Below are 19,282 nucleotides of genomic sequence, written 5' to 3'. Positions count from 1 at the left end.
TATGTATATGAGTTTTCTTTTGACTTGAACTGTAACATCCCGAATATTAGGAGGTTGTTTGTGAAGAAAATATTAAAGTGTATTTCTTTGGGGTTTGATTTAAAACCTTATTTTGTTTTAAAAGACTAGAAACCCTAATATTTTAGTCAAAACCCTAGTTTACTTGTGACTAACCGGTTTTCCTAAATCTCTCCTATTTTAATTGAAACCCTAATTTTAATTACTGGAATTGGAAAATTCCTCACGTTTTCTTAAAAATTTCCTTTTATTTGAAAATTATTATTTATTAAGGCCCTACTACCCAATTGTTCAACAATATGTGCAGATGAACCTGGAAATAGGGTTTTACACTTTGGTTTCAAGATTTGAGCAAAATTAGGGTTTTCGCGATTTTTCGCCGGATGAATTTTCGGTACAGAGTAAGGATTAAATTTGGGGATTAAAAGTGACTTTTAAGTGCGAAATAATATGTGACTAGTGGCAATGATATACGGTTAGTGAATGGGAAGTAAAAACACTAGTACGTGAGTTTTTAAGAAAAACGGCGCGAACCGGCGGGTCCCGCGCACTACCGATTGAACGCACCACTTGACCACCACTTTCTTACCCTACAAGCTCATTGACAATTGAGCAAAATATCTTCTTATATTACAGCTAAGGGGACCAAAATTAGTGGCTAGAAAGCAAGGGAAAGAAAGAGAAAAATTAGTGGCCAAGATTAGGCCAAGTGTTGGGCAACTTGTGGACACCATTAGTTCTAATCCTTTTGGCTTTATCATAAGACAAACTTAGCTCCATTTCTCTTCATTTTCTACCAAGGGAGCCGAGAGAGAGAGAGAAGAAGAACAAGGGAGAAATTTCTTCATTTCTTCTTGATTCAAGCTACAAAGTGAGAAATCCAAAGAACTAAACCGATTAAACTTCTCCTTGGGTGATTAGCTAGTGATTGGTGGTGAAATTTTGGAGAGAGAAAGCTTGGACTACACTTGGAGAACTCAAATCAAGGTAAGGAGAATGATATCTCTCTAAATTTTTCTTTCAATCTTGGTGAAATTAAGTCTAGTAACTTGAGTAGTAGTGGAATCATGGATGCTAGCATGATTGGAAGTTTTTTTCCCTCTTTATATGATGAACTAGGGTTTGGGAAATTCTGCCCAACTTGTTGTATGATGCTTGTATGTTACAATTAATGTTGTATAAGATGTTTTGGTAGTGTGAGAAGTGAGAATTTGGGGAAAGTTGCACTAGAAACTACAAATTTCAGATTTCTGGAAATTCTAGCTTACATTCTGTCCGAATTTGTATCTGTGTGTTAGAGGCCGAATTGGCCTTGGGTCAAAGAAGGAAAGTTGTAGAGAATGGTATTTTATAGGTGTCTACAAAATTGCAGCTCAATCGGAGCAACGCAGAACGTGAAAAGTCCAAAATACCCCTACTGTTTTAAGTATTTCCCAGCAGTCCGTTTCAGCAGTTAGGTCCCGTGTATCACGATTTTTGACCAGGATCCATTCTGATTTAGCTCTGGGCCAAAACATGAAAGTTGTAGTGTTCTGAAGTAGCTTTAAAATGACTCTAAGAACACCTGAATTGGATTTTTGTACACTGTGTTATGACCATTACAGTGTTCTGCGTTTAAGCAGCCGACGAATTGGTTTCTGGTTTAGTAATTCGAGAATTTGACCAAGTTACATTAGAAACTGGATTAAGTGACCTTCATGAACATTGTAGCCCTAAGTCTTAGCTTCGAAACGGCATAGGTTACGTCTTAATCCGATAATCGTAGCCTCGGATAAGTTATTTCCGCATTCGTACGTCAAATCTGTCTTGTGCTAAGTTGAATTTCTGCATTTGTTATCATTGTAATTCTTGTTATTATGATATTGTGAGCCTATGGAACGGCTCTTGACATAAATTGCTGATATGTATGATGTTGGGTTGTGTTTGAGAAAAATAATGAAGCCTAAATGCCTGGAAATTAGGTAAACACAAAGGGCATGCTGCCCGAATTTTTACTCGAGGGCTAGAATGCTATATTTTCGACTTGGGTGAAGGTTAAGTACTTAACACTTGAACTAGCGAGGACTTTGGCTATTATGTTTCTTGAGTGTTAAACGTTAGGACTTGACTAAACTTGTACCCTTGGGAAATGAAATAATGATTGCTCGAAGTACGTTTTCCTTGTACTCTCGACTCACATGACAATTTCAAGTATAAATGTTACAAAGCTTTATCATTTAAAAAGCGAGCAAGTGTTTCATGACTACTGTCCGAGTGAATTTCAATTTCTTGATTCTTATTGAACGAAACGTCTAAGTTTCGAACTCTAGTCATGTTTCAAAGTTCTCAAATTGAGTTTTATCGCAGATTTGGACTCCGAACTCGGAGTATAACCTGAAAGTGACCAGTAAAAGCACTATATCTTTTGGTGAGTGCTTTCAAATACTGAATTGAACTTGATACTTGTACTTGATACGTGCCAATATGATTACATGTCACATGCGTGAATTGTTAGGGCAAGAGTGTACTTTATCGCACTTGCCCTTACATGATATACACATGTTTATTGTTGCAATTGACTTGACATACTTGTTATGATGCGCGCACTTCCTGGAATTCCAGACACCCTGTGGCGAGTTACTCTAGTCGGGCCGGCAGGGGCTTGGTCGATTGGGTAACGAGGCCTGGGTCTCTTGCTTTGTCGAGTGGAGTGATATCTCCTCGACTAATCGGTATACTCGAGTATTACCACCCGTGTTTATTGAGGATTTTGGGCCCAGTAGGGGGTGTGAATGGTGGACGGAGAGTAGTGTAAGTGGTGTTCTACTGGATTGGTTCCTTTACTTGAAAGTTGACGGAGTGTCAACTACTATGTGATCCAGCTCCTGATGATGAATGGAAGTTGGCTCCTGAGAGCCATCCGTATCCTTATGCTTTGGAATGATTATTGTTTATTGGATTATAGTGTCTTCTGAAAACTTTTACACTCGCTCATTTTGAGATTGCTCACTTTTATGAATTATTCATGCTCGTTACTTTCCTATATCGAAAACTTGTACTTATAAATAATGGTCAATTTGCTATTTGGAACCTCACTGGGCATTTAGCTCATACTACGCTATTTGTTTTCCTTACAGGGGGTACGAGTGACGCGTGAGACTTGTAAAAGACTAGCGTAGCCTTTTGTTTTGACTTTTGACTTTTGGTCTTGTACTCGCGCTATTCCTCGAATGGAACATGTTGTACTTGGATTGTATACGTTTTGAACTAGTTTGGTGTATTGAGACTTTGTACCTCGATTTCTATCAATGTAAATTATAAGCTTGAATTGTGAATGTTATTTATGGTTCATGGATGCGTGTACATGACTCGATTGAGATAGTGAGTGAGTCCTGGCGAGAGCTGGGCAGGCGGTCCGTCGAACCCTTTGGTACGCCTTAGGGGGAGGTGGGGTCGTCACAGATGGTATCAGAGCTCCTATTGAGCTCGTGCCGGGAGAGGGTTCTCGGACTGTGGGGATTGGTTTGTTAAGTGTGAAACAATTGTTTATTGTTGGGGACCTTAGATATGTATGTTGGGTAGGAATCTCTAATACGGGTGATTTGCTCTTGAGCCTGGCCAGCTTGAGTGGTGAATTATCATATTTTTGGATTCTTGTCCCCGAATACCAAGGAGTAACACCTTTACGATCAGTTGAGATCTCGCGTAATATTGAGATAAGTTTGGATTGCGAAAGCAAAGGCACGGGGAATGCGAATAGTATGGACTTGGAATATAATGAAGATATTCATGGGATTTGGGATCCTTCTTATTCACGTGTTTCGAGCCTTGATTAAGTTTAGTGCCTGAGCGATACCTAGGGTTAATGCTTTATAAGTTATGTGACTTGTTTTGATTGAATGTGTTGTATTGCCTTGTTTTATAATTTAGAGGGGTTTATGATTTGCATTATTCTGTTTTGTGCTATTGATATTTATATAGTTACTTAGTGGCTATATTCTATTATTGATTAGTTGGTTATATTGTTATAGTTGATTCACTACGAACCATGGAGGGTAGAAGAAGTCAAGCTAGGGGAACTAATCGAGGACGCGGTCCTAGTCGTAGCCGTGGGGGTAGACAAGCCCAGGAACCGGTACGAGAACCGAGAGAGGAAAGAGAGGCAACGGTTGAACCACAACCTGAACCCCAAGCTACAGGGGGAGATCAAGTGGCAACTGCCATCCAGCAAATGACCAATATTCTGGCCCGTTTAGTGGAACAACAGGGTCAAGCCCCTGTAAATCAACCTAGGGACCCTGGTAATGGACAAGATAGGGCCTTGGAGAGATTCCAGAAGTTCTCTCCACCCAAGTTTTTAGGAGGGCCAGACCCGTATGAGGCTGAGAAATGGCTGGAGGCCATGATAAATATTTTTGCTGCCCTAAACTATACGGAGGAGAGACAAGTCCAATTCGCTGTATTTCAGTTCGAGGGGCCAGCTAGGGCCTGGTGGAATGTAGTGAGGGCCAAGTGGGAGAGAGAAGGAACTGCATGGACTTGGCTAAACTTTGTACGGGACTTCAACGAAAAATACCTTCCACCCATCGTCCAGGAGAGGAGAGAGGACGAATTCATTAAACTCCGTCAAGGAATGTTGAGTGTAACTGAGTATGAGACTCAGTTTACAAAGTTGTCTAAATTTGCTCCCGAACTGATAGCTACGGAGCAAAGAAAAGTACGGAGATTTGTGCAAGGACTGAATGTGGAGTTACAAGAAGCTTTAGCGGCAGTCCAAATTAATACATTCACGGAGGTTCTAGAGAAGGCCCTAAGGATAGAGACTGCTAGGGCACAAGTGAGAGCTTTTCATGCAAAAAGGAGAGGTGCGCCTGGTGGAAGTCAATGGCAAGGACAAAGTGATTTAGATATGCCACCTTCTAAGATAGGTCGAGAAGATGGTAGTGAGAAAATTTCAAGGACGGCTAAGGAAAGTACTCCAAGAGGAGCTTCGCGTGGCTGGGGCCAAGCAAGAGGTGCCTCACAAGGAGGTCAGACCTCAACCCCTCAAGTACCTTGCGGGTACTGTGGGAAGGCCAATCACGTGGAGAGTGATTGTTGGCGAAAGGCGGGAAAATGTTTATGGTGTGGTAGCACCGAACACCAGCTTGCAACCTGTCCTCGTAGATCATGCCTAAACCCTGAACAAGCACGTGTAGGAGGAACTAAGCCAAGAGAGCCAGCTAGAGCGTATGCCTTGAACCAACAGGCAGTACCTGAACCAACAGAGATAGTAGAAGGTACGATTCGTAATTTTTATTGTTTAACTAAGTTTTGGCTATAGTGAGACCTGAGAGCCGGAAACGAATATATAAGGAAAATACCCTACGTTATTCGAAGTGCATGTATGAATTTCGAGGATGAAATTCTTTTAAGGAGGGGAGATTGTAACATCCCGAATATTAGGAGGTTGTTTGTGAAGAAAATATTAAAGTGTATTTCTTTGGGGTTTGATTTAAAACCTTATTTTGTTTTAAAAGACTAGAAACCCTAATATTTTAGTCAAAACCCTAGTTTACTTGTGACTAACCGGTTTTCCTAAATCTCTCCTATTTTAATTGAAACCCTAATTTTAATTACTGGAATTGGAAAATTCCTCACGTTTTCTTAAAAATTTCCTTTTATTTGAAAATTATTATTTATTAAGGCCCTACTACCCAATTGTTCAACAATATGTGCAGATGAACCTGGAAATAGGGTTTTACACTTTGGTTTCAAGATTTGAGCAAAATTAGGGTTTTCGCGATTTTTCGCCGGATGAATTTTCGGTACAGAGTAAGGATTAAATTTGGGGATTAAAAGTGACTTTTAAGTGCGAAATAATATGTGACTAGTGGCAATGATATACGGTTAGTGAATGGGAAGTAAAAACACTAGTACGTGAGTTTTTAAGAAAAACGGCGCGAACCGGCGGGTCCCGCGCACTACCGATTGAACGCACCACTTGACCACCACTTTCTTACCCTACAAGCTCATTGACAATTGAGCAAAATATCTTCTTATATTACAGCTAAGGGGACCAAAATTAGTGGCTAGAAAGCAAGGGAAAGAAAGAGAAAAATTAGTGGCCAAGATTAGGCCAAGTGTTGGGCAACTTGTGGACACCATTAGTTCTAATCCTTTTGGCTTTATCATAAGACAAACTTAGCTCCATTTCTCTTCATTTTCTACCAAGGGAGCCGAGAGAGAGAGAGAAGAAGAACAAGGGAGAAATTTCTTCATTTCTTCTTGATTCAAGCTACAAAGTGAGAAATCCAAAGAACTAAACCGATTAAACTTCTCCTTGGGTGATTAGCTAGTGATTGGTGGTGAAATTTTGGAGAGAGAAAGCTTGGACTACACTTGGAGAACTCAAATCAAGGTAAGGAGAATGATATCTCTCTAAATTTTTCTTTCAATCTTGGTGAAATTAAGTCTAGTAACTTGAGTAGTAGTGGAATCATGGATGCTAGCATGATTGGAAGTTTTTTTTCCTCTTTATATGATGAACTAGGGTTTGGGAAATTCTGCCCAACTTGTTGTATGATGCTTGTATGTTACAATTAATGTTGTATAAGATGTTTTGGTAGTGTGAGAAGTGAGAATTTGGGGAAACTCGGTCGGGCGGCTGGTGACCCTGGGACAGTGTTTTGGTATATTCGAGTATTACCACGAAGTCTAGTGGAGAACTAGCCAGTGAATGAAATGCAATGAATGAAATGACTGACTGAATGAAATGAACACTGAAGGAGTTTTCACTGTTAAATATTTTCAAACGTCGGAGGAGTAAGGGAAATGGTCGGTGACTGAATGACTGAATGAATGGCTCCAAGTGAGCACGTATCCTTCCAATGATTGAATGCTTATTTCTTGAATGACTGTATATTACCGTGCAAGGTGTGCAAATTGTTAAATGCAATACTTCCATGGGTTCTCTACCTGATGGCTTGTTTAGGAACCTCACTGGGCTTTTAACTTATTCCTTTAGTTTTGTTTTCCTTACAGGAGTAGAGGCCGGAGCAAGTAAGCGTGAAATAGTGTATATAATCTTCATGTACTTGTACATTTGTAGATGAAATGTATTTGGGGATTTTTGGCAATGTACCATTATGTTACACTTTTGGATTGTAATTAAGTGTGAATTATTGGTTGAATGGAACTTTTATGTCAATCTAGAGGCGTGACAGACTATTCTAAGATTGTTAATGAGTGAGTCCTGGCGAGAGTTGGGCAGGCGGTCTGCCAAACCCTTGGGTACGCTCTAGGGGGAGGTGGGATCATCACAAAGTGGATATCATATACGCAAGAAAATTATGCCATTATTTAGCCAAGGTAATAAAGCTAAATTAACTAATTAGTTGTGATAGCGAGGATAGTTAGGAAATCAAAAACCCTAGACAATCTTTTGTTATCATTTTCATTATTTCTTGCCATATGTTTGTAGTGTAACTTTATGTACTTTCACTTGGATAGTCTAAATAATATAGGAATTTAGTAAACATTGGTAATTTGTGAGGACCCGAATTTTACTTACTTTTATTTTATTTTACTAGCTTATTTAATTATTTATTTATTCGTTTACTCCATTTAATTTATTTCATTCATTTTAATTTCATTTGCAAGGAACAATTTCTCATTTTATATTTTAAAACGTTTGCTAGTGAATATAATTTTTCTGCGGCTTATTTAGTGAGAAATAGTGAATACACGTTTTTCGAGGCAAAAATTCGGTCCGAAAGTGCAGTAGTTTTGGAGAATTAAGGATGATCAATACTAGACTAAGAAAAGTTAATTCGGGGATTAGAGGTGAGTGAGTTGAATTTAGGAGCACTAATGTACTCCTATTCATTTGTTGACTTTTGGGTACCAAAGCACCTTTATGTCATTTCTTCCTTTCACTCCATCACTCCACCAACTACCACACAAACCCTTCCCTTCTTCTTCCCTCTTGGCCGGCTCTTCCTCCTCCCTTTCTCAACCAAAATTTCAGCTAGCTTCTTCTACTTTTGCTCCAAGAACACACTCCAAACTTGCTCCTTTTCTTGGTTCATTACCCAAGCTTGAAGGGAGACTTGAAGGAGGAAGGAACTTTGGTTGTTTAGAGCTTAAACACTAGTGGTTTGGTCTTCATCTCTTGGAAGCAAGGTAATCCTCCAAAGCTCTCATCTTTTCCTCTCAACTTATAGTAGTTAGTTAGTTCGACCTAGTTAATCATTGGGTTGTTGATGGGTTCATTGAACCTTGACACTAGGTAGAGGACTTGATGTGGCTTCATAGGTAAAGGCCTTGAGGAATTATTGTGTGTTTACTTGTTTGTTTGGTGCTTGTTTTGATGAATTATGGCTTAGTTTTGGTTAGGAAGTTGAAAAGAAAACTTGAAGAAAGGAAGAGGCTTGCTGTCCGAAATTCTGCTAGTTGAATCCCTCATGTTAATCTCGAATTTTGTTTTTATTTTGGTGCTATAATGCTTGTTATATGTTGGTGTTTATGTGTGTTAAATATCTCCCAAAAAGCATTGCATTTGGTTGAGTTAAAGTAGGGGAAAGTGAGGATGCAAATCTGTAAAATTTTCTGATCAGGAGACCAGACCGGTGTGTACGTTTCAGTCCATAACTTTTCATCCAGGAGTTGAAATCAAGTGTCATTTGTGGCATCTGAAACTAGACTCCGAGGGCTTTCCAACGGTATAAAATGTACTTTCTAATTCATGTCCTATGAGCCGTAGTGAACCGGCAAAGATGACTGATTTTCCTCACTATTTTCATCCGAGAAACAAGCATAGCTACAGCTCATTTTCACCTATCTTGCAAAATGAATTTTAAGACAGTTCCTTTTAGTGATTTTTAGCATTTTGAATCCAATTTTCAACACCACAAACCATGCTAAATTTTGAGTTGTGTAGCTTTAGTTATGATCACATTTTGAAACTGTGTTAAGTGCCCCAAAACTGGAAATTTCGTGAACCAGGTTCCAAAAGCAGCTTTCGTAAAACTGTTGTATCTTAGTGTAGAAAGGTCCAAATTGAGTTCCATTTGTTGCATTTGAAACTAGATTTGGAGTTCTTTCAGTGGTATAAATTTCAAAGGCTGATTCTATTTCTATGAATTTTGCCAAATTTCCAAAGTTCATTGAAATTGCAAGCCTGTTTGCTCTGTTCTATCTGGAACAGTGATTTGGAGCTAAAATTTGAATGATTTCGGATTTGAATCTGGGAAAACTGTCTTCTAGAAAGTTTTAGTACATTGAATCTAGTTTCCAATGGTATAAATTTTCCAATTTTTGGACTTGCAGAACTCGAGATATGATTTTTCCAATCGGTGTCCCACAAAGCTGGAATTTTCTGGTTTCAAACAAAATGCTCATTTAAGAACTTTCCACTTTCCTTTGAAATTATTAGCCCGTTTTAAGTTTGATTTAATGGATGGATACAAGGTTTCTTTGAACTTTAAACCTTTGCTTTAAATCTTGGTTCCCCAAAGGATTAAACTTCCCTTGATGCGTTTTCTTGGTTGCCTAATTTTCTTGGTTAATGGCACCTCATTTCACACTTGAGAAATGAATTTCAATCCTAGTCTTATGCCCTTGATTTTCGTGAGATTGAACTCTAAAAATGGAGCGTTCTAACTAGAGTAATTCTTGGAGAATTTCACTAGTTTTATACACAAAACTTGGAACCTTTAACTTTAACATTTACTATGGAAATGAGTGGAGTTTTGATAAATTTTAACTCCATTAGTTTAGAAAATGTGAACGTTCCTTATATTCTAAAACTTGGGCATAGGACTAGAAGTTTTGAGAGATGAAAACTATCTACCCTTTTCTCGATTGTCGTGCCAAAAGTAAATATGGTACTTTCTTTTGGAACTAAGAGTTCTCACCCCGACTTAAATCAAAAACGACCTTTGAGTTCTCTTTGAGTATTATTTCAATGATTTAGCGAGAAAAACTCCTTTAACTTGACTTGGACTTGTGACCTTGAAAGTGGGTAGCAAGAAAATATTTTTCTTATTAGCCTTGGTCGAGTACCTAGGTAATCGTGATTGTGCATGTCTCAGGTGGTCAAGAGGACGCCGAGGAGCTTGTCTGATCTCTCGCTTTGCTCTCGCTTTGCTCTTGTTTTGCTCTTGGCTCTTGGTGAGTGTCAAGTGCATGTTAAATGTTACTATGATTGAAATGATATTTGTACAAGTGCTATATGATACGTGAACTTGCCGAGGCGAGGGTGTACTTTATCGCCCTCGTCCTCTCTCTCTCTCTTGATTAAATGATACTTGCTACATGAATGTTTGTGATTTGCACTTGTACTCGAACATGTTTTAACTCATGAGTACTGAGCGGCAACATGTATCACATCCCATTCGGGTGGGAGGTGCCTCTCATCCCGACTCAGAGCCATGAACAATTCTAAGTCGATTGGAGCGTTGTCTCATCGACCAATTATACTTGTGGGAACGCCCCAACCCATTGGCTAACCTCGTAACTCGAGCCGGAAAAGGCTTGGTCGAGAAGCTTGTTGAACCATGGGAAATTTTATAGATTGATCTTTTGAAATCTTGTTTGGCATACTCGATTAGTATTGCCACCTCATGTGTGTTTGGTTCCGGATCCGAGAGGGTGTTATGTTGGATGGAGGAAGTAAGCGGAGCACTACGGTCATGTTACTACTTGAGTTGGCGGAGAGTCAACCTCAGAAGGCTTGAAGCGGTCGAGACATGGAAATAGGTCCTGAGAGCTCCTGTATCCTTCCATGTGTGTTTATTTCTTACTTGTGCACTTAAATGAAAGTTCATGTTAAAGTTGCTTTCAAGAATGCTATTTGATTAATTGGTGCTACTTGCTTGCTTGTTTGATTTTCTTGGCCTCACTGAGCTTTAGCTCACCCCTTTAAGTTTGTTTTCCTTAATAAGCTTTGGAGGTGGAAGTTGGAAGTTCTAGACTAGCGACTTTTGGTTGAAGCTAGTATGCTTTTGTAAGTTATTGGAGACCATTAAAGTGTAAATTTTGTTATACTTGGGTATTTTGGATTGTAATTGTAATGGTATACTTGGGAGTTTTGGAGTTATATATTTGAAGTATTTCTTAATTAAGTCGATGGTTGACTTGCGATCCTTTTATTACGCTTGAACGAGTGCGTGAGTCCTGACGAGAGTTGGGCAGGCGTCCCGCTGATACCCTAGGGTTCGCCCTAGGGAGAGGTGGGGGCATCACATAATTGATTTATCTTTCCTATATGATCGATACTTGAATCCTCTCTGTACTCGTATGCAATCTATGTACTTGCAATAATGGATGTTTAAGTATAGTTAAAATTTCAAATCAAGTTTTTTATGCCATTGTTGGGGAAGATTTTAATCAATATTGTCATTAAGGATATATTTTATTAATTTAAACATTTTACTTATTTTTCTTGTGTGTCATTTCTAGTCTTATGTTATTGTGGCTTTTGTTGCGTGCTTTGTTTTTGTTTGTGTGTCTTATTATTTATTTTTTACTAATTTTATTTTTGAGTGTCTTGAAACATTTTTAGGAAATGAAAAGGATAGCTAAAAGGGGCAGTTAAGGCATGAGAGATGGAAACTTAGAAATGGATTCTCAATATTTTCAAAACTTTGACAATAGAGGCGATCAAAGAAGGACCACAGGTATGTATTAATTGGATAGCTTAAATATACTTTGCGGTAAGTTGGACATGTTGACATAAGGTTAATGCCTCTAATTCTAATGATGGAACTTGTGTTTTGCCTAGAGAATATAATGCTAATTATGAATATATTCAACCACAAAATGTGGATTATTTTGATCTATTTGGGTGTTACAATCCTTATTTTGATCAATACAACCCTAATTCAGTTAATTGTTATGACTATGGTTAGGGGAATCAATATACTTATGGTAATTTTCAAAATTTTCTGATTTTCAGCTCGAAACGTTTCAATATGAATCCTTGACATATTGGGAGTTAGCTATTCAAAAGTTAGCTAATAAAACTTTACCTCAGAAGTTAACCATTTAAAGGCTAGCTAATTGGATTTCCAACTAGTTTGAGTAATGTGATGCTAAATTAGAGAGGACTGAGAAAATGATTCATCAATTGGTTTTGAATCTCAAAATAATGGTTGGTCAACTTGATAATCTAATTGATACTATCTATAAAGATAATTCACCTAGTGCATATGACACCAAAGAAAATGGTAAAGTTGTCATATTTGGAAGTAATATGTATTTCAAGGATAATGATAAATCCAATTGTAATGTTTGTGAAAACAATTCCACTTCATTTGATGATATCGTTGAAATGAACCTTGAATCTCAAAAGGTAAGTATCAATGGCTTATTTATAGCCCCTCTTAAGAAATATTTTCAAAATTTAGGATCTAAACACATTTTTATCCAAATGTCTATGTGGGAACTCCTTTGGTAAGCTCTTAGGTGATACACAGACAATGTAGTATCCAAGGAATATTTGAGAAATTTAAAATACTTCCATCTCTCCCATCATTTGATTGTATGGTTTTTGATCTTGACCCATCTCGTAAGGTAGTGAGATGGTTTGATTTTTTTCTATTCCAAGCTATCTTGGATGAAGGAAGTGATCATTTCAAGGAAAATAGTCAAGAATTAGAGTCACCTTTTGTTGATCCACCACATCCTAAAATGATAGATTACTCATTAACAGAGCATCCTTGAGAACAAGGCTACATAGTCAAGCTAAAAACTATAGAGAAATGCTTGTTAGGAGGCAACCCAGCATTTATTTTTCATATTAGTTGTTTTGTTAGTGTTTTTTGATGCACAATAATTGGCTTTGGTACTTTGATATCTTGTCACTTATTTTACTACTTCTTTAACAAATCTTCAAAGTTTGTCTATCTTTATGTGTTAGATAGTTTCGATGCTCAATGATGGACAAGGATCATATTTACCATTTCAAAACCAAACACATGTCAAAATACAAGGAGAGCATCTATTTTAGTTCCTTTTTATCTCCTTGCATTTTAAGAATAATATGAAATTTAAGTGTGGAAGAAAGGGTTTTGAATTCAAATAGATACTTTCATGTTTGCTGATGTATGCTTGTGTGCAGGATACTTAGAGATTGTTATTGAAAGAGCCAAAAATTTTAATTTTGTGAAAGGTAATATCTTATAAAGTAGAGCTTATCATGCCAATATTTTTTTGAATTCATGAAATGCATCATTCATGGTTCAATGGTATAAGTTGTTTAATTAATGAATTGACTAATGATAGACTTTTCTTGTTATTTTTAAATTAATTCTAGTTTTTTGCAAGGTATAAATAATGAGAGTTTTCATTTTACAAAAGAAAGAAAAAAAAAGAATATGATTGATATACTCATAAGCATCTACTTCAATTATTCTAAGTATTTAGTTACTAGGAATCTTCATCTAAAGTGTCTGACTTTCATGTAAAATAATACTAGAATTATGAGTATGCAAAGCAATGATAGTTTGTGACTTCATTGAGTAATCTAGGGCATTTCTCTAGTAATGCTTGCTTTCACATTAAAAGACTAGTTGACTACTCGAGTAGGCTTGAAAAGGAAAGGAAGAAAGAGGAAAAAAGTGATTAAATTGTGAAAACTCTCCAAAATATTATCCTTTTTTATTAGTTTTAAGGGTGATTTCAAGACAACTTCTCGTATTTATTGGGTATACTAGTTACATGACAAGCAAAATTAGTGAATGACACATGATACTGTACTTGATCAAATAGTGGTATGATAAGCTTTTCTTTACTTGATATTATTGAGTACTAAAATTGGAATTTAGAGCTTGCATTATGATCATATCTTTTAGGCTTTACACATGAGATTGTGTGTATTCATACGCCATTACTTTAATTTACTATATTTTTAGTTGATTGCTTGCAAACAAGTAATGATTCAAGTGTGAGGATATTTGATTCGTGATTAGTTTTCATGTATTTTAGTGTACCTTTGAGGTTGTTTTTGTGTGTTTTTAATCATTATTGAGTCAAGTAACTAGGATTTATTCAAGTTTTGCGTTGTGTTGTTAAAGTAAAGAAAGTTGCACTTCTATAAAACTAAATATTCCCACCGTCCCATTAATATTGTCAAATTTTCCTTTTTGGTCCAACCCAAAATGTTTATAACATTTCTTTCCCTATTTGGCAAGTTTTCAACTTACGCTACTTGACTACTTGGTAATATTGAATGGGCCACTAAAGCAATTTGAATTTGGCAAAGGCAAATGGAGAATGAAATGTTAACAAGCTAACATGTAGCCTAGCTTTGCCGGAGTTTTTAGCTGTCTCTAATGAATGTGAACTTCCATTTGTTGGCATATTCACATTGGCTTGCAATACTTACTACTATTGCATTGATTTTGTTAAGATAAAGAGCAAACCTCAAATAAAAGCTCGTCCAAAGTTAAATCACTATACAAAAACGGTTGGAGTCCCAAAAATTGTCAATCTTTTTCAGATGGGAATAGTATAACTTCTTGTTTTGTTAGATATTGATGTATCAAGGGCATTTGTGATGATAATTAGAAATTAAATTTAGTTTCCAAATGTGTAGCTTACAAAAATGATTCATTTTTGTATTTGGTATATTACTTGAGTTATAGATATTGGATTTAGATGAGTCTTGATTTAGTTTTAAACCAACATAAAGGGTTACCATTCTTATAAAGACATAGAAGTCCAATCTATTATTTTTTTATCCAAAAGTCCAAATTAGAGAAGCAATTTTTCAATGTTACCATTCAAAATAGTCTTCTGACAAGTTAGGGGTATTTTGGACATAACTCTATACCTAAACTACTAAATATATTGATTCTTGATCTAGTGCAAAGTTAACTCAATTAGCTATTTATAGCTTGTGTATTTTGCATAAAGGCTAATTCTGTGACAGCCCCACCTCCCCCTAAGGCGTACCAAAGGGTTCGGCGGACCGCCTGCCCAGCTCTCGCCGGGACTCAGTCGTTCACGTCAATCCTCAATCGAAACCAGAATAAACCCACAAGACTAAACATAACAACGATCCAAAACTTAAAGCAAAACTTATATACATTGCTATCTAAAAAGGGAGTACAAACATCGAATATACAAAGGTTCTCAATTCACCATACATCCAACCCGTGCCGAGCACTAGGGCGAGAACCATCCCAAAAGAAACTAGACTAGGCTAGTCGATACACAGCTCTCGTCCTTGCTCGCTTTCCCCTGTTAAGGAAAACAAAACTAAAGGAATGAGCTAAAAGCTCAGTGAGGTTCCGAACACATAGGCAACAAGAAGTTCAATGCATTCATTACATATAACCAATAATTCAAGATACAAATACAAAATAAAGCGATAAACACATTCATTAAAAGGATACGGGCTCACAGGGAGCCATATATTCGTTCGTTCGTTCGTTCTCCTGTCATTCCCCTTATTCCTCCGGTCATTTAAATAAATGCATTTTTGGTAAATAAAACCCTCGTTCGTTCTTTCGTTTCGTTCACCCCCTCCTGAAAATTGGCCAGGCTCCACCAGACTACAAGGTAATACTCGAGTATACCAAATTCACCCAGGGTCACCATATCGCCCGACCGAGTCCGCTTCTGGCTCGAGTCGATCGGTAACGAAAGGCAGGGCCCAATTCATCCAAAAGGCTTACATCTTGCGCAACTAATGTAGCAATCATTAAATCATTGAAAATTTCACGTTTCATTTAGGTCGAGCGTGGTAAAGTACACGCTCGCCTAGAAAACTCGTTTTGAAAATCCTTGAAAGCACTTAACACATTATCAAACAAGAACACAAGTCATGAAGTCAAGAAAAATATAGCAAACAAGGAACACTCACCTATTTACGCAAAACAACGTGCAAATATCCTTTCGGATATTACCTCAGTCACCAAGAAAACCTAAGAGTAAATGAGAAAGAATATTACAGTCTATCTAGCACAAACAATTAGGTGAAATCGAAGAAACCCAACAATTGATGAATAAAACGTATAGAAATGACTTTAAAGTGAAACGAGGGCATTTGGACCGGTGGACGGAAATAGCTAGGGTTTCATAAACTAAACGCAAAACCAAACAAAAAGGGGTATAAAATTTCCAATGGAAAACACTTGAACCAAAGACATGTCGGAATCCAACTATATAGACTAAGAAATATTGTTTTCGGGATTGTTTATGTGGTTCAAAATCATCTCATATTCAAGTAGATATTATAGACTAAATGTCTTAATGAAATTCATGTAAAAGGGAGGACAAAATACCCAAGAAAACCCTAAACCACTCCTTTTTATTTGGGTAAGAGTAAGTAAACATTTGGAGTTTTCAATTGAAGAAGGATCATATTTTAAGATGGAAAAACGGTCATAGTATTTGCCAAACGAAAATATACAAGTTCAAGTAGAAACTTAGCCCTCGAGCGAAAATTTGGGCAGCACGCCCTTTGTATTTACCTATTTCCCAGCCATTTATGGCTTCATTATTTTCCTCAATCAATCCCAACATTACACACAACATAAATAACCACTCAATAGGCTCAATGTCATATGATTACCAAATCAAGCTAGGACATGTGCGGAAATGACGTTTAGGTTGGAAAACAAAAGGCAGATTTGCTGTTGCTTAGCGGAACTAACACAACTGAAGGTACACTAGTCAGATTGAGGTGCAATGTACACCGTTTCGAAGCTAAGAGAAAGGGCTACAATGTTGAAGAAGGCCACTCATTCCAGTTTGCAATGTATCTAGGTGAAATTTACTAAAACAACCCCAGATTTTCCAGTTCATAGTTCAACTAGCAGTCCTGATTCATTCAATCATATCTCAGCACATACAACTCCAATTCAAGTGATTCCAAAGCCATTTGAAAGATAAGATACAAGGATATAAGTCTTAAAAAGACATCGACAACCAAATCAGTAGTATTCCTGGTCAATACAACCAATTACAAAAGCTGATTAGCATGTTCGGATGGAAACAGGGCAGCAGGGGTATTTCGGTCTTTTCACAGGCTACGTTGCTCCGATTGAGCTAAAATTTTGTAGGAATCTATAAATTATCAGTCTCTAGAACTTTTTTGTTTTGTGCCAAGCCTAATTCGACCTCTAACATAGGGCACTGAAACCGGACAGAACTGAAGCATACAATTCCAGAAATCTGGAATTTTGGGATTTCAAGGGCAATCTCTTCATTTTCTTGATTCAATCACTACCACAACCTCTTATACAAGCCTATATACATCATATACCACTCCTACAACAAGTATAAGAAGGAAATCAGTCACACCCTAGCTTACATACATCACCCCAAAATCATCACAACAACTTGTATAGCTACTAATCTAACCAAAACATGAGTTATATAACAACTTAAACAAAAATAAAAGAACCAAAGCCATGGGTCAGACCTTATACCTCAACAAAAGGGCTTGCAAGAGTAATACTTCACCTCCTCTTGAAATTTTTGGTTCCCTTAGCTTCCCAAGTTCATAACTCACAAGTTAATCGGTTTAGAATCTTGTTTCTTTCACTCAAATGGTGCAAATCAAGATGAAAGAAGGTTGTTTCTCTCTTGCTCACTCTCTCTCCCTTGCTCGGCCAAAAGACAGAAAGAATGAAGGAAAATAAGCTGAAATGAAGGATAAAAGAACAAGGAAAAAAAATTAATCAAAGAGCCATAGGGTGGTGACACTTGTCACCACCAAAGCCATGCAAATTTCTCTCTCTCTCCCTTGCATTTTTGGCCACAAATTTCGGCCATATGGATGAGTATGAGGGGGGGATATTTTGCAAAAATATCAAGGGTATGTGGTGGTAAGAAAGTGGTGGTCAAGTGGTGGGTTCAATCGGTAGTGATCGATACCCGTCGGTTTGACGCGATTTCTCTTAAATCGCGTATACTAGGGTTTTTAGCTTATAATCACTAACTTATTATTATCACTTCTAGTCATATAGTATTCCCTCATCCAAAAGTCACTTTTACCTATCAAATTTGATCCTTACTCCGTACCGAATAATCATACTACGGGAAAACGTGAAACCCTAATTCGCTCTTAACTTGGAAACGAAAAGTGAAACCCTACTTCCTAGGTTCATTTGCACTTATTGAGGAATGATTGGGTATTAGGGCCATAATAAATGAATAATTTCCAAATAAAAGGCATTTTTAAGAAAAATCGTGTGTAATTTTACAATTCCAGTGATTAAAATTAGGGTTTCAATTAAAATATGAGTGATTTAAGAAAACCGGTTAGTCACAAGTAAATTAGGGTTTTTGATTAAAATTTTAGGGTTTCTAGTCTTTTAAAACAAAATAAGGTTTTAAATCAAACCCAAAGAAATACACTTTAGTATTTTCTTTACAAACAACCTCCAAATTTTCGGGGTATCACAAATTCGTCATCCTATATTGGGATATTTGCACTTCAAATCAAAGGTGGATGCAAAATTGGACCAAAGCACAAAGAAACTAAAGGAACAGGGCCAACTAGTTCTAATTAGATTATGGGACAAAATCAGTTGGCCAAATCGGTTCCTTATTTCCCTAAGACAGTAAGGGTTTTTCTTAGCCATCTCCATTATTTTTCCACTACTTTTTCTCCATGATTTGTAAATAGGGTTGGTAGGAAACATTTTCAACAACTTGGAGGCAAGAAACAATTTGAAACAATGTAAATTTTCAACTAAAAATCTCTAATTTGTTAGATTAGTATAGTTTTAGGTAATCCTGTATGTTTTTAAGCTGGAAAGAAGATTGGAGAGAGAAGAAGGAAGAATTTATTACTGATAGGATTCTTTTTTCCTTTTATTTTATCTTCTTTTAATCTAAATATATTGTTTAAAAATGGTACAAGTTATTGACTTTCTTCTACTTTTGCTATTACATTTTACTAAGTTCTATTCTTAGGGATTTGATAAACTTTCTATACTTGTATGCGATATATTCTTGTGTTAATTGTGCTTATACTTTGTGCAAGTTGTTCAGAATTAATTGGTCACTAGTTGTGATTATTTAGAACTATTGATTGATATACCAAAAGTGAAAATTGAATATTAGTTCATAAAAGTGTTAAAAACCTCAGGAATATCTTCTTAAAAGTAGACATATGCATTTGTAACTTTAAACCAAGTAATTTCACTGAACCTAATGTGTATATCTAGTTCATAACTAGGAAAGTAGGTGTAGATTGGGTACAAGTATGGCGGGTACATTGGCAAAAACAAGTATCACATAAGTAAGGAAATCACACCATTCCTTAACCATGATAATAAAGCTAATT

This window comes from Coffea eugenioides, chromosome 2 (genome assembly GCF_003713205.1).
Source record: "Coffea eugenioides isolate CCC68of chromosome 2, Ceug_1.0, whole genome shotgun sequence".
In the NCBI taxonomy this organism is placed as follows: Eukaryota; Viridiplantae; Streptophyta; class Magnoliopsida; order Gentianales; family Rubiaceae; genus Coffea; species Coffea eugenioides.
The sequence above is the reverse complement of the archived record's forward strand: the minus strand, read 5'-3'. Positions refer to the sequence as shown.